Source organism: Geotrypetes seraphini, chromosome 2 (genome assembly GCF_902459505.1).
Source record: "Geotrypetes seraphini chromosome 2, aGeoSer1.1, whole genome shotgun sequence".
Lineage (NCBI taxonomy): Eukaryota > Metazoa > Chordata > Amphibia > Gymnophiona > Dermophiidae > Geotrypetes > Geotrypetes seraphini.
The window spans coordinates 526,975,651-526,986,800 of record NC_047085.1 but is presented as its reverse complement, the minus strand read 5'-3'; the positions used below and the strand labels follow the sequence as shown (position 1 = coordinate 526,986,800).

The 11,150-nt window shown below is 44.0% G+C and overlaps 1 long non-coding RNA gene across 1 annotated transcript; it reads right to left on the bottom strand.

Moving 5' to 3' along the window:
• Positions 1–4,076: 4,076 nt before the first annotated feature.
• LOC117354272 lies at positions 4,077–5,340 on the bottom strand. The gene is made up of 2 exons (XR_004538162.1): positions 5,207–5,340; positions 4,077–4,254 (listed from the first exon to the last, which is right to left on the bottom strand). It is a non-coding gene; the product is annotated as an uncharacterized LOC117354272 (long non-coding RNA).
• Between the last annotated feature and the right edge of the window lie 5,810 nt (positions 5,341–11,150).

Below are 11,150 nucleotides of genomic sequence, written 5' to 3'. Positions count from 1 at the left end.
TGGGTGATTTGCCGAATCTGACTCAGTGATGGTGTATGAGTTTTTGTATATTATTGCTAGACCTCTGCCCCATTTATGTTTCCTAGGGAATTGTAATATGTTATATCCTTGTGGGCAGAGGTGGGGGAGTTCAGGGTCTTCTGGGTCTTTTAGCCATGTTCCTGTGGATCTCAGTGGTCGGTATGGGATGTAGATTTGTAGCATTGATGGCATGTAGTTTGGTATCATCTTGTGAAACATCTTGAAGGCTAGAACCAAGCCTTTGAAGGTGCAGCGTTTTTGGATAGACAGCCAGTGCATGGATGTTAGTGCAGGGGTGACATTGTCGCAGAAGACAGGTTTTTAAGGAGTCGGATTGCAGCATTTTGCACACCTTGGCGATGGGAGAGGGTTTTTGCGGGTAGGCCCAATTGTAGTGTGTTGCAATAATCTAAGCGGGATAATACAAATGCTTAAAGTAGTTAAACAAAATCGGTTTCTGAGACTCAGATGCACGGTAGCTGATGGAGGTAATAAAAAGATGAAGACACTAGTTTGGATTCATGATCTGAGAGTGACAGAGTTGAGTCAAGTATCACTTTTTAGCTGTAAGGGTGCCATTTCCCCAGGAAAGGGATGGGCGTGGGTATGTGCAGGTGTCGTTGTGTATCCAGTGAAGTTCAGTTTTTGATGCATTTAGCTGTAGTTTGTTTACAGTCATCCATTTTTTTTATTTCGGTTAGGCAGTAGTAAAGTTTTTTGATTTCAGCTTCTCGGTGTTGACCTAGGGGGAGGTAGAGCTGTATGTCATCCATGAATGAATGGATTATGATTTGGTATTTTTCTCTAATGTCGAATAATAATAATAATAATAACTTTATTCTTGTATACCGCATTACCATGGAAGTTCTATGCAGTTAACAGATGAAGAGACTGTACATTTACAGCGAAGTTACAATTTCGTTAATGTTACATTTACATAATAGACTATACATTTTCAGTCATGTTACATTTACGTTTTAGACGTTAACTTTACGGTGAAGTTATTTTTTATAACTAGGTTATATATTCGGAGTAGTTACATTCGCTATAAGTTACATACAGCGGTGTTACAAATGGCAGTGTTACATACAGAGATAAAGAGTCTGGGGGTGAGTCGAGGTCAAAGGAGGGAGGAGTACTGGTCTGACATAAAGATTGAAAAGGAGTGGGGATAGCAATGCACCCTGGGACACTCCGTAATGAAGTGGTTTTGGGTCTGATAAGGAGGGTCCTAATAGTACTTTCTGAGATCTTTCATTTAGGATGGAGGAAAACCATGCCAGAGCGACATCATGGAGTCTGGATAGGAGAAGCGAGTGATCGATAGTATCAAAGGTGGCACCTAGGTCTAATAGTACCAATAATGTGTCTTGTCCCTCATCCAGTATTTACCAGCAATTGTCTACGGTGGTGTTTTCTGAATCCTGATTGGAAGTTGGAGAGGGTGGCATTTGTTTCCATGAAGTCTCATAGTTGTGGGAGCACTATCTTTTCTTGTATTTTGGAGATTTGAGACTGGTCTGTAGCTGCTTGGATTGTCCAGGTCCTTGGTGGGGATTTCCAGCTCTGCGGTCTTATGCCTGAGTTTAGGGACTCATTTATTAGAGGTCAGATGGAGTTGTGGCTAGAAGTGTAGTGGATGGGCACGGGTCTAGGAGCGAGGTTGTATTGGGAGTTTAATATGTATTTTAGGTCCTCAGTGGAAACTGCTTTGAAGCTGTTTAGGGTTTCTGTCTAGCATAGGTTGTCGTGTTGTATAGTTTTGAGGATATTTAGCACAGCTTTGACCTCTATGTCTAGGGTTTCTCGAATCTTTGAGATCTTCTCGTGGAAGAAGGTCAAAAGGGATTCACTAAGTTTGTTGGTTGGGCATGGTGTGTGCTTTTGGAGAAGGAGAACAGATTTTTGGACAGTGAGAAGATAGCCTTTGATCTGCTCGGGATCTTGGATATCAGGTTAGCAAAATGTGCCTTTTTTGTTTCGAGTGTCGCTAGTTTGTATTCTATGAAGAGGCTTTCTAGGTGGATTTGTTCTCAGTGCTACATGTTTTGTACCAGGTTTATTCAACTTGCCTGACTTTCCTTTTATGTTCTCTCAGATTTTCTGTGAACCAGGGTGATGAGAAGGATCTTGTGTTTGTTTTGGCTTCTTTGACTTTTGCTAATTTTTTCATAGAGTGATTTTATGCCAATGATTTTATGTCCACACCTGTGCCTTCTCCTCATTAGTTTGTTGTGGAGCCCGTGCTTAGGTCTAGATTGGAGATGCCAAGGGATAAAGTGTGAAGGTTCACCGACTTTGGGTCGAGTGTGGTTGTTTTTTGTGATGTTGACTTTTCTACAGTCCCTTTGGTCTTGATATGTAGGTTGAACGTGATTATGTATTGGTCAGTCCAGGGGACCTGAAAGTTGGTCGGCGGGATTGACTTGTTTTCAATTTGTGGGCTTTTTCAGATGAAGATCAAGTCTAGAATGTTTCAGGAGGAATTTGTGGGGGAGTAGACTTGTTGGATGCATCCGATATTGGACAGCAACTGGGTGAAATCTCATGGTGCGCCGGTGGTTTCTAGGTAGTCTGTGAAGTTAAAGTCTCCCAGGATGATGATTTGTTTGTGGTTTACTGACAGGTTGCTTATAATGGCTAGTAGTTCGCCAAGGACCAACATTGGTGAGGAGGGGGCTCTGTAGATTAGGATGGATATGGTTTTCTGTCGTGGCTTATTGAAAAAATGAGGCCGACCAGATCTTTTCGTCTCTGGCGTGGGTTTTATTTGGATTTTGTGATAGCTGCCACCCCTCCCCCTCCAGGGTGGCCCCGTCATTGTCTTTTAGCCTTGTTTCTGTCACTAATAGGAGGCCCCCATCTGTTGTCGTTATGGCATCTATTTGGATGAGGTCTTTGCCATTTACAGATCTGGCGTTTACTAGAGCTGACGCGATGGAGTTGGTTTTGGGTATGTCTGTGTTGTTCTGAATTTTGATGAGGTTGGAGTTCCTGACTGTTGTTTTCGTGAGAGAGAATTTTGGCAGGTCTCCATATCAGCCCTGGCCTATGATAACAGGGATGTGAAATGCCATTATGGGAAGTATGAGTGTGATAGCTGCTAGAGAGCTTGGTGTATTTGATTTTCCAGGGTTTCTGTAGGAAGGTTTGTGCATGGTTTTGGACCTGGTCCTGCTTGGTCTGCATGAAGGGCCGCACAAAGGGCCCTTTGGAAGGGTCTGCCAGCGGGAGAGGCCCACCTGCTCAGCAGAAAGAAGATGGCTCCGGTGAAGAAAGGGTAGGACTTTCCGCCGAAGAAATTTGTTTTAGCAGTGGTGATCACAGTGCAGTGAGGGGGATGACTGGCCTCCCTTCCCCCCTCACTGTGCTCAATGAAATGCATCTCATCAAGTCACCCCTCCCCCTTTTTTTAGAACTGTTATTCCTATTGTAACCACATTACATTTATGTTTATTAAAATATTTAAAATTCCACTTACCAATATTTAGTACCAATTCTAGATTAATAGATAAACCCAATAAGAACTGCAAGAATGATATAGGAAAGACCTCACTTTCGTTCATTACAAGATCTCTCGTAAAAACCTATTATGGGTAAAATCCAACCATCCAATCTCTGTGTTGGCTACATTTTCCAGTAACCTTAGTATATTGTTCATCTCCATATTAAATATTTCTTTAAATTACAATGTCTTCAAAAAACCTGAAAAGAGAGTGAGAATTTTTACAGCTCTCCAGTGTATGAAGAAGGGTGAAAGAGGCTTGAGTTTGAAGTCAAGAATAGAATTCAGAGGAGACCAAGAGTCACCAGTCCATTCAAATCAATGGATTCTGTTTGTAGCTACCTCACTTTGGTATTATGGACTAATCGCTTATTGTCTTCTTATTATTAACAAATAACCCTTTTACACTCTGTGTGCCATGAGAGAGAAGCTAGGGAGAACTGGGGTGCATTTTGGTCATAGACATCACTATATTATCCCTCATCCTTGTCAAACTGAGAGAAACCCTACAAATATTAACCTCATTGTGTTTAAAGAACCAAACGACAACCACTGCAAAGGTTTTATTGATTGAATAAGAAAGTAACCAGAGCTCCTGTAATGTCACTGGGAAGCCCTGGGGATGGGTGGGAGCAGAAGGTACAGGGGTGGTGTCTTCACTGCTGGAGAAAGACTCTTCTGAATGTCAGCAGTGAGGCTGGTCCAAAATCAAGCTCAGGTCTGGTGCGCTAGAGGAGGAGAGAGAGGTGGGACACCATGAGCAGAGCCTGAGGGAATAAATCTGCACCCCCCCCCCCATCATACAGAGTAGTAACCCCCCTACATAGACCCTGAACCTCAGAGCAGTGGAAGGAGTAACGCTCATGTCCTCAGCTAAATAAAGTCACAGAGCTTAGCAGAGGAGTTATAATTACCATCAGAGCTCCAATCCGCTGGCTGAGCCACACGGGCTGCTGCTCCCTCCAGAGCATGTTCTCTTATCTGGTCAGGGGCTCATTTTCTAAGCACTTAGATACACAGGACCAAATTCTATAAATCTCACCGTGGTGATAGGCACTGTACCGCTGCCTTACTTAAGTGGCTTTAATCGGCACAGTAATTGACCATTGTTTAAAACCTCATTTAAAAAAAAGTAGCTGCCGGGACGTGTCTACAGTGGAGGCATCATTACTTCTCCCACAGCTGGATGTCTAATGCTGCCTTATGCCTAAGTGGACGTCAGGGGCAGAGTGGGACTTAGGTGCAGTTAGGCGTGATTCACTACAGAACTTAAGATGCCAGTAAAATACTGACACTGTGGCATCTCTACTTTTTCTTAGGCATCGTTAGCTGTGATTCTGTTAATGGCGTCTAGGCATGATTGACCTGTGGCTAGCGTCCATTTTTGTACATGCCGTTGATTTAGGTGCCTTAATCTTCTATTATTCCAGGTAGAAAAATCGTTCGTGGTCTCTTGGTCGGGCTCCTTACCTTACACCACCCACCGCTGTCGCTCACCCAGAAAAGTGGAGCCAGGAAAGTGTAATTCAGGACTGGGGTGTTGGTCCAGAAACATGAAGCTGAGCATGTTGAGAAATCCCCACTAGCTCAGCAAAGACAGACTGGACCTGCTCTTCCTCCTGTGATGGGGAAGAGATGGACAGGCCCAGGTGGCCCACTGATACACAGCTCAATACTCACACTTTCCTCTCTTGGCAGAACACTTTCCCAGATGTCATTTCAAATATTCACAGCAGCACACCAATTCATGTAGAATCCCAGGTGATCTTGAAAGTAGCCTATCAAGTACAGAAGAATAGCCTTACTGGGTCAGATCAATGGTTCATCAAGCCTATTAGCCCGTTCTCACGGTGGCCAATCCAGGATACTGTGAAAGGAGACTTAATTTTAGTGAACAACGTTGGATATTTACTCTAAATACTGTAACACCTGGTGGATTGAACTTGGAAATCAAGTGGATGACTTTAGTATACACTTCTCCTGTTTCCACTGTCGTCATCAGTGACGTATTTGATGATTTGTTGATTTAAGATACTCATCAGGATACAAAACAAAAGGGATAATTTATTTGAGAAATTGGATTATGGACTTTTTAAATTATAACAAGCCTTTCACCACCTTGCTTTGTATTTGTAGGGGACTCGTTCTTGAAAAAGCCTTTGGGCGAAACATGTCCTACCCGACAGTCAAAGATCTATGCTGAAACTACTGCCAAAGCTAAGTACAAAGTTTTTTTTAAAGCTATATGAATTATTTATAAGTTTGGAAGTGGTTTAACACATATATGAATTGCATGGAGCACTTTAAAAGGTAAAAGAAAAACTAAGGTGCGCTAGTGTTTTTAGCTGCATTGCTGTGCGCGCTAACCCCGCGTTTCACGCCAAGAACTAATGCCAGCTCAATGCTGGCATTAGCGTCTAGCGCGCATGGCAATGCAGCTAAAAACCCTAGCACAACTTAGTAAAAGGAGCCCTATGTCTGATGACGATAAACATGACAATTGAGTGAACAAGCCTAAGAATTCTTTGGCTTGTGGTTGGCGCACTCTGAAGACTTTAAATATAAAATTAAAAAAATATATATATCAATTGCTGTTCTTTGTTTTATTTACGTGACATATTGACATCATACTCAATTGCTTTGGCTACATATTTGTACCAATCCAGGACAAGCAGCGGCTTCCCCCGTGTCTCTCAATAACAGACTATGGACTTTTCCTCCAGGAACTTGTCCAAACCTTTCTTAAAGCCAGCTACGCTATCTGCTCTTACCACATCCTCTGGTAACACGTTCCAGAGCTTAACTATTCTCTGAGTGAAAAAAATTTCCTCCATTTGGCTTTAAAAGTATTTTCCTGTAACTTCGTCAAGTGTTCCCTAGTCTTTGTATTTTTGACAGTGTGAAAAATCGATCCACTTGTACCCGTTCTACTCCACTCAGGATTTTGTAGACTTCAATCATATCTCCCCTCAGCCATCTCTTTTCCAAGCTGAAGAGCCCTAACCTCTTTAGTCTTTGCTTATATAAGAAGAACTCCATCCCCTTTATCATAGGACCCCTGAGGAAGACATTTGGTCGAAACACAGACCGTGTTGGGTCCTCTTTATTGCTTTAAATTGTGGATTATCTTGTTGAAAAAATAAAGTCTTTTGTACAGCTTCAGATGTTCTGGCCAGTCCTATTAGAGCAGTAAGCAGGTATCTGGAGTAGCCTGGTAGTCAGTGCAGTGGACTGCAGAGAAAGGGACCCAGGCCCATATACCACCCTACCTAGTACATTTGTGGTGGAAAGTGTGAGTCCACCAAACTCACCCAAATCCTACTGTACCCACATACAGGTGATACCAGCAGGCATAAGGGCTATTGGTGTGGTGTACATTTGGTACAGTAGGACAGATAGGAACTCAAATGTATGTACACGAATGCCAGAAATAAAATGGGAGAACTGGAAGCACTAGCAAGAAGAAAAAAACTGGATATCATAGGAATAACAGAAAAATGGTGGAATGAAGAAAATGAATGGGCCACAGCACTGCAAGGATATAAACTATACAGAAGAGATAGAATAGGGCAAAAAGCGGGAGGTATTGCCCTGTATGTCCAGGAAGAAATAGAGTCTATTAGAGAAGGGGAGAAGGAAAGAAAAGATAAACTAGAGTCCCTCTGGATAAAGATTCCTAGACAAAAAAAGGCAGACATAAAAATTGGCCTCATTATCGACCACCGGGACAGATAGAGGAAACAGACAAAGAAATGATGGAGGAAATTAACCGTGGATGTAAATCAGGAAACGTAACGATCATGGGGGACTTCAACTTTCCAGGGATAAACTGGAACCTGGGAACGTCGATCTGCGGCAAAGAGATAAAGTTCCTGGAGATGATGGGAGACTGCTTCCTTGAACAAATGGTGGAAGAACCGACAAGAGGACTTGGTCATAAATGGCATAACTGCAAGGACAGCGGATGTAGAAGTTACGGCCCCGCTAGGGACAAGTGATCACAATGTGATCAATTTTACCATTGGCATCGGAAAGGAGAAACCAATCAAGACTCAAGCCACAACCTTTAACTTCAAAAAAGGGAATTATGACAGCATAAGAACTATGGTTAGTAAACAGCTCAAAAGGGGGAAAGCCAGAATCCAAACGGTTGATCAAGCATGGTCCCTACTGAAAAACACCATCACAGAAGCACAGAATCTTTACATACCGCAGATAGCCAAGCTGGTTCTCCCTTGTTTTTGTTTCGCCTTCCTTTGGATATCTAAAGAGGTGAGGGATGCAGTGAGGGAAAAGAGGAACTCGTTTAAAAAATGGAAACGGGAAAAAACAACGGAGGCCTGGAAATGTCAAAGAATCGACCAGAAAAAGTGTCATAAAGCGGTAAGAGACGCCAAAAAGACCTATGAGGAAAAGATAGCGCAAGAAGCCAAAAACTTCAAGCCCTTTTATAGATATATAAAAGGGAAGAAACCAGCAAGAGAGGCAGTGGGCCCTCTCGACGACCAAGGAAGAAAAGGGTGCATTAAGGAGGACAAACAGATTGCTGACAGGTTAAATTCATTCTTTGCCTCTGTCTTCACCAATGAGGACACTACAACAATGCCAGAAACAGGTAGGGTATTCAACGGAGACATAGAGGAAAATCTAGATTTGGACAAGATATACTATCAGATTGACAAACTAAAATGTGACAAATCCCTGGACAGGATGGAATCCACCCAAGAGTAATAAAGGAGCTTAAGGTTGAAATTGGAGAACTATTACAAACCTTAGCTAACATGTCAATTAGAACCGGGCAAATACCAGATGACTGGAAGATAGCGAATGTCATCCCACTCTTCAAAAAAGGATCAAGAGGAGAACCGGGTAACTACAGACCTGTGAGTCTTACGTCGGTTCCTGGGAAGATGGTTGAATCACTAATTAAAGATAGCATTGTGCAGCACCTGGAAAATCAAGACCTAATGGGAGCTAGTCAACACGGCTTCAGGAAGGGGAAGTCATGTTTGACAAATTTACTTCAGTTTTTTGAGAAGATGAACAAACAAATTGATAGCGGAGACCCGGTGGACATAATTTACTTGGACTTCCAGAAAGCTTTCGACAAGGTCCCGCATGCAAGGCTTATGAGGAAACTACTAAGTCATGGTATACAAGGAGACGTACTCAGATGGATCGGCAAGTGGCTAGAAAACAGAATGCAGAGGGTAAGCGTAAATGGGAAATTCTCGGACTGGGCAAAGGTAACTAGCGGCGTGTCCCAGGGCTCGGTTCTTGGGCCCATCTTGTTCAATATTTTTATAAATGACCTGGAAGAGGATACAACAAGCAATATAATCAAGTTTGCAGATGACACAAAACTATGTCGGGCAGTTGGCTCTCAAAGGGACTGCGAGGATCTCCAGAAAGATCTGAACCAGCTGGAGAAATGGGCAGAAAAGTGGCAGATGAATTTTAACATAGACAAATGCAAGGTGATGCATCTGGGAAGGAAAAACAAGGAACATGAATATAGAATGTTAGGTGTAACCTTGGGCAAATGCGAGCAAGAAAGGGACTTGGGGGTACTGATAGACAGGACCCTGAAGCCATCGGCTCAATACGCAGCGGCGGCAAAGAAAGCAAATAGGATGTTGGGCATGATAAAGAAGGGCATCACAAGTAGATCGGAGGACGTCATAATGCCACTTTATAGAGCAATGGTCAGACCACACTTGGAATACTGTGTCCAACACTGGTCTCCATACCTTAAAAAAGATATAACCCTGCTGGAGAAGGTGCAGAGGCGAGCCACGAAACTAGTCAAAGGTATGGAAAAATTGGGCTACAAAGAACGCCTCGGAAAACTAGGACTGTTCACCCTTGAAAAGAGGAGACTGCGAGGGGATACGATAGAGACTTTTAAAATATTAAAAGGATTTGACAAAATAGACCAAGAAACATCATTGTTCACTTTTTCAGATGTGACACGGACAAGAGGTCATGGACTGAAACTGAGGGGCAGCAGGTCCAGGACAAATGTCAGGAAGTTTTGTTTCGCACAGAGAGTGGTGGACGCTTGGAACGCTCTCCCGGAGGAGGTTGTGACGGAGACCAACATTCCGGGATTCAAGCGCAAATTGGATTTACACTTTCTTGCAAATCACATCGAGGGATACGGGAAATCAGGGTCTCCAAAAAGGAGCACCTAGCTTGGCCTCCGCATGTGCGGGTCGCCGGACTAGATTGACCAAGGGTCTGATCCGGTGAAGGCGTTTCTTATGTTCTTATAATAATAATAATAACTTTATTCTTCTATACCGCCATAATCTTGCGACTTCTAGGCGGTTTACAATCAAGAGTGCTGGACATTCAGCGAAATACAACAAGTAGATATTCAGAGGAAATACAGAGATCAGAGACTTCAGGAGGCAATAGTATAGAAATACAATTTGCTGAGCGAAAATGTAATAAGTACATTTTAGTAGGTAATGTCCGACAGGACCTGTTGGGGATAAATAACAACGTAAAGTTAAGATAAGATGAAAATAACAGATTATATTTATAACAGTGCTGTAAGTTCAGGTGGAATAGGGAGGGGGGAGGGAGAGCGGGTCAATGGTTTAGGTATTTCTGGAACAGGTATGTTTTTAGGCGTTTCCTGAATTCCCCGTATGTAGTGGGCGAAAGCAGTTGGTCTAGGTCTTTGCCCCATGGGACTGCTTGGTGAGAGAGAAGGTGTTACTTGAGCCACTTGAGCAACTGGTGCAGAACGTGCGCGGGCTGCATGAGAGTTTGCAGCATGTGTGCGCCAACGGGGAGCTTTTGTGTGGGGGAAAAGCACATGGAAGTCTGAGTATCCTGAACATCTCCGCCTGGTATGAGGAACATAGAGCCGTGGAGTTTCTGGCCTCGGTGGGTGGCCATTTTCGCATGGGCACCCTGCTAAGCCGGCATAGTGTGCAGAGCCCCGAGGGCATGAACCTAAGGCGGGAGATAGGGAAGTGAAGAGGGAAGCTTACAACTTGCTGCTTTTACTTGCTTCAGGCCTTCCTCGCTGCCGGGTCCTGCCTACTTTCTGTTTCCACGAAGGTAGGACCCGGCAGCGAGGAAGGCCTGAAGCAAGCAAGAGCAGCTAGTTGTAAGCTTCCCTCCTCACTTCCCTTTCTCCCGCCTTAGCCTGTAGTGAATTGTGAATGCTGCACTGCAGGGGTGGCGGGGGGGGGGGGAATGCTGCACTTAGTGCACTGTGGCCAATTGGAGGAGGGAGAGAAAGAGAAATGCTGATGCTGGCACTGCAAGGGAGGAAAGAAATGTTGGCACTGCGGGGGAGAGGGGAAGAAATGCTGCAGTGTGGCCAAGTGGAGGGGGGGAGAGAAATGGTGCTTCAGCACCCAATGGGGGGAGAGAAATGCTGCTGCTGCACCCAATTGGGGGGAGAGAAGGAAGGAGGGAGGGATGGGGAAGGAAGACCAGGGAAGGGAGAGGAGAGGAAAGAGAGATTCCAAGACCATGGGAGGGAAAGGAAAGGAAATACAAGACCATGGAGGCGGAGGGAGAGATGTCAGGGCTTATAAGGGGGGGTGGGGGGGTGGAAGAGACAGATGCCAGACCAGGGAGAAGGCTGGAAGGAGAGGAAACA